This window comes from Pan paniscus, chromosome 21 (genome assembly GCF_029289425.2).
Source record: "Pan paniscus chromosome 21, NHGRI_mPanPan1-v2.0_pri, whole genome shotgun sequence".
In the NCBI taxonomy this organism is placed as follows: Eukaryota; Metazoa; Chordata; class Mammalia; order Primates; family Hominidae; genus Pan; species Pan paniscus.
Window position 1 is genome coordinate 18,092,234 of NC_073270.2, and position 5,319 is coordinate 18,097,552.

The 5,319-nt window shown below is 39.6% G+C and overlaps 1 non-coding gene across 1 annotated transcript; it reads left to right on the forward strand.

Moving 5' to 3' along the window:
* The first annotated feature begins 4,652 nt into the window (after window positions 1–4,652).
* On the forward strand, window positions 4,653–4,815 carry LOC112438040 (U1 spliceosomal RNA). Its single transcript, XR_003026542.2, has one exon. It is a non-coding gene; the product is annotated as a U1 spliceosomal RNA (small nuclear RNA).
* Window positions 4,816–5,319: the final 504 nt, after the last annotated feature.

Consider the following 5,319-nt stretch of genomic DNA (forward strand, 5'->3'; position numbering starts at 1 on the left):
AAGACTGTGCAATGTTTATTTCTAATTAAAAGGTAATAAATGAGTATATCTCTAAGAATATTCGATCAAAATTCCAAATAATCCCAATGTGGCTGGAGGTGAAGTGAGGAACAAAACAAGAAATTGCTATTCTTCTTTTTTCCTCCGGAGCAATGACACAGTTATTGACAGCTTCAGACATTGATGGAGACAAATCAGCTGGGTTGGTCTTAACATGTTAGGAGAAAGCCCCTAAAGAATAAAAATAGTGCTGCACTTTCAAATCAATAGCGTAGCATTAAAATTATTTTTATAAAAGAAAAAAGGTTCAAATACAAGACTATTCGATATATGGATTTAAATCCTTTATTTCATAACAATGAGCCTTAGCTGAAGTATGTGCTGGTCACCTTGATTTTCAAGACATTTAAAACTATTTCATCTTAATTTGTTATTTTCAACTATTATCTTGGGGTATGTTTCATAATATATATAATGTATTACTACATATATATCGTATACATACACCGTAGGCACAAGTCAAAGTATTTTACAGATAGAAAATGTGATCAAGAAAACATAGTGTACAGGATAAAGGCCAACTTTCTCTCCTTGGCATTTACAGCCCCTTCATATTCTGGCCAAAAATCCATTTCCAGCCTGATGACCCTCTTTTTCATTCACTGACACCTCAGTTCTAACTGAGACATCTCCTTGGGCATCTTATCATTACCCCTGCATTGATATTCCCTGCCTCAATCTTCTCACATCTGGGCCTTTCTTCCCTTCCTGGCTCCTATCAAGGTTTCCCTCCCTCAGGAAGCCCTCCCTGCCCTGCCATGCATTAGTAACACACTAGGCCACTGAATATTCAGTGTCTAGGTTTCAGGGAGGGTCTTGTGATACATTCGTGATTTGCAAAGGTATGATTCATGATTGCAAAAGCAATGTCCTCTCTGCACTGATTTAATCTACAGCACTTTCAAATTTCAGCCAATGGTTACCTTGTCATGTATCCAAACTTTCTCCTCCCAGCTAAATATTGAGCTCCCAGGGGTATGGACAGACCATGGCTGATGCCCTTCTGAGTGCTTCCCCCATGCGGAAAGAGACACACTACAGAACCATAAATAAATATTCGTTAATGAAAAACTGACTTGTGGTCAGTTTATTATCCAGAGGATGCATTGAGCCTCATCCTTCACTTTTCCCACGAGTGTATTGCTGACTACACCCTACGGAAATTGGGGCTTTAAGGCAAAACATAATATAAGAGTTTGGAGATCTGGAGACCTTGTTTTGAGTCATAGTCTGCTGCCGTTAAAGTCCACAAAGCCTGTTTTCTCACCAACAAATGAGATAATAATGACCAACGCATGCAGTTGTAAGGATTAAATGAGAAAAATAATATAATAAAGATGCTTAATAGGTCTTTGTTGTTACTCTATGTTCATCTCCAAAGCAGCTTCTGTTACCAATCTTTAACCAAAACTCAAGATAACAATCGTTTGCATGCTATCAATTTCCTGGAGATTAGAGAGCAATTCTAATTGGAAGGTGTCCAGCAGAGAAAAATGGTTCTAGAGAGAAGGTCCCTCTGTCACTATGAAAAGTAAACCATAAGTCCCTTATTCCCCCTAGTTAGTAGCTTTTGTATTCTAATGAGAAAAGCGAAGTTTAGGGTCTCAATCCAATTCTACAATCATTTGTTGAACAATAACAAAATTTAGAAATCACTGGTTTTGCCTTCGCCTCTCCTCCAAGCCAGGCAACCCACACTCTCTCCTCTGCCTCCCTTTAAATTCTACCCCACATTCGATTAAAGTACTTGCTTTTCTACCTGCCAATTAACACCAGCTTTTGGGCTTGACCTCCTCTGAAGGCATTACTAGGTCCTCCTGTTTTCCTCCTACAGCATCCAATGGAAGTGCCAATCCAGTCCAGACCACCATGTGGTCCATGCTAAACCTCATGCAAAGGCAGGGGCGATGTGGATGGGAAAGAAGAAGCTTTAAGGGGAAGAAGGGAGTTAAAGCTGACTTTCCTCAATTTTCAGATTCCATTATGAGGATTCCACCCACATAGTGGAGAGGAGTTTCCACTGCTGGAAAAATAGAAGGATGGAAACCATAGTATTGAAAAAATGATTCATTATTTAAAGGAAAAGCAACCGGCCTTGATTTAAGCCATGCTGAAGGATGCTCAGCCTCAATGCAAACTTTCTGCTGTTCAGTTTGTGTCCACTGATCATGAACCCAGAAGCCTCAGATTGCATATTTGTTTAAGCCTTTCTTTTTCATTTTCCCTCCCTTGATCTGAAAAGCTTTGGTGATTACACAGATTGAGACAGAATTCTGTCACCAGAAAGAATTGTGTTCTTTGTTCTGTGGCTTCTCTTCATTAGATGTGTGTGTTGCCTTTATAAATCCCAAAGATTGTTTAGCAACCTGAGACTGTGATCCGAGTGGGTGATGCATGTCATGTGCTTTATTACCATCAAACTCAAGGACGACAGAAAAAAGAACAAGTCACAATCTGTCTGTTGGAACTGTTGCCTTCCCCTTACCCAGAGCCAACACGTAGCTTCTCCTGTCTTCCAGGAATCGGTCTTCCATGCTAACACAGGCAACCAACTCACAGCCAACGAGACAGGAATAATGCAGGGTAGATGCAGGAGAATAGAAAACTCCAGGCAGCAGTTTCACATGACTAGCAAAAGGAAACTATTGAAATAGGTTCAGAAGCTAGGGACTGATAAGACCCTGAAAAACCAGGGTGTAGGCCAAACCGACTAAGACAAACTGGATGCACCATGGCACTGGATTTGATATAGGACCTCACTATATGCTTGTGAACATATTGAATCACATACCCACCAGTGCGGTAAAGATACAAGCCCCAAAACCTGCAGCGTGACTCACTCTCTTGATATTCAAGTGCGTGCTCCCCTTTATTGAGTGTGTACTTTTGCTTTGCTATAAATCTCAGTTCTTTCACTATTTTCAGGCATATCTTGAATTCCTTCTCACCTAAGAGCCTGGACACCAGCTAAGGTTGAGGTTGCACTGACATTTGGGGACCTCGTCCAGCCCATCGGTATCATCAGAATGCTCTTTTCCCAGTGGTACCAATGTAGTGATATGAAAAAGCAACTTTCCTGCCCTGCCATGCATTAGTAACCCACTAGGCCACTGAATGTTCAGTGTCTAGGTTTCAGGGAGGGTCCTGTGGTACACTCGTGATTTGCAAAGGTAACTATGGATGGTAGATTTTCAAAGGAGTTGCCTTTACCAAAGAAATATAATAAAGAAAATTCCATTAAAAAAGGATACAATAGGACACAGGGAGAAAGTGAAAAGCAAAAAAGATGAGTTTCTCCAATAACAGCCTTTCTTGTCTTCTTAAGGGAAGCTGGAATGCTTGAGGGCCATCTGCAGGAAAATTTATTCCAATTAAGCAAGTCTTTTTTAGCATCTTTATGCTTGTGTCTGTGAGCAAAACCTTCGAATGGTGGTATAATTCTCTGCCCATAGGTGTTTTAATTTAATAGCACCTAGCTTAATTCTAAGCTCATAAGCACTCAAAAAATAAGTAAATGATTGATTCAAAAGAATTGTATCACTTGGACTTAGAAGAACTCTCAGAGAAACTGATGCTTAAAGAGGTTAAGTAACCATCTCAAGGGCATATAACTGGGAAGTTATGGAATCCAGATTTGAATCCAAGTGTGTTTAAGAAGCACACGCTCTTTCTCCTGATTGTGGAGATAGGACTAATAGGGGCACAATATCATGGTCAAGAGCACGGGCTCAAGGGAGGGTTCGGTGTGGCAGACTCCACGCGTTTGAATTCTGGGTTCACAACTTAGTAGCTCAGTGATCTTGCTCAGGAAAACAACCTAATCTCTTTGTTCCTTAATTTTAGCATATGTAAAATGGGGATAAGAAAAGTATCTACTTCAAAGCCTCATTTCAAGTATTAAAGGAGTTAACATGTGTAAGGAACTAAAACAGTGCTTGATATATAGTGAGTACTCAGTGGATCACTTCAGCTATTTTACATGATTATTGAAGTCAGGGAATACATTTCATCCAGTAATAAAACCTTCAATTTACATTATAAGTTGTTACGTGCTGGATCTCTTGAAAACATAATGCACGATGAGAGAGTAGAGGACAGTGACTGAAAATCATCACAATCTTCCTTTGCACAAGAATGATGCATTACTATCATCTCCATCACCACCTCATTTTCATTATCTTCATCACCAATTCCATTTCATAACACATTTGCTTCATGTCTCACTTACAGTCACAAACTTCTTTGATAGACAAGAAAGGGACCCATGTTGAGATCTACATTCTCAAATCAGGTTAAGAGGGATAGAGATGCTTATTTCACTGTCTATGTGTTTATACCTGATTCTTTCAACCAGGGAGACAGCCTGACCCATGGAGAAAGCACGAGTCAAAAGTCAAATGCATCCACCTGCAGGTCCTGTCACTGACCACTTAGCATCCCATAATATCACTGAACCTCAGTTTGCTCATAAGTAAAATAAAATTTTAAAAAATAGAAAATGTAGGTAGCATGTCTAGCTCAGATGGCTCTAGGCCCTTACTGTGACCCAACCATTTCTAATTTGGCACAAGTTACAATAAAAAACAAGCGTGATACCTACCTGGCAGGGCAAATACCATCATCACAAAGGTGGTTTTCCCAGGGTAAGGCTTATCCATTGCACTCTGGATGTACAAACTCCTGCAATTTCCCCAAATATGGGAAACTCGACTGCATCATTTGTTGTCATGGGGACTGCATTTGCACTTTCCCCTAATTTTAAAAAAAGAAGACGAGCACACTTCAGATAAGTAAAATAGAATTAATTAAATGCACGAAAGAGAGGAATAACCAAATACTTTGAGAGCTGAGCTAGTTCCTATAATTAGGCAATATTCATGACTCTGAGCCTCCTGGAAGTGAGGGCAAAAATGGAAATAAAAGAGTTTCCCCAAAAGGAAGAAGCATACCAATGCTTCAAAAGAAATAAAGTCTAAACTGACAACAGGTAATGAGATATTTCTCATGTAAAACCTTATAAGGGTAACATTGAGTGCCATGATAGATAGGTCTTCTGACATCAGTTTCATTTAAAAAATGCAGGCCAGATTTTTACTTGGATGCTTTAAAAAGGAACTTGGATAACAACTGAGAGGTTAACATCAAAATCCATTTCAGTTCAAGTGATTCTGGAGGGGATTAAGCTGATATGGTCTCAGAATGATGCCTGACAGTAATTAAACATAATACAAGTGCAGAATCAGGAAAGCATAACCACTC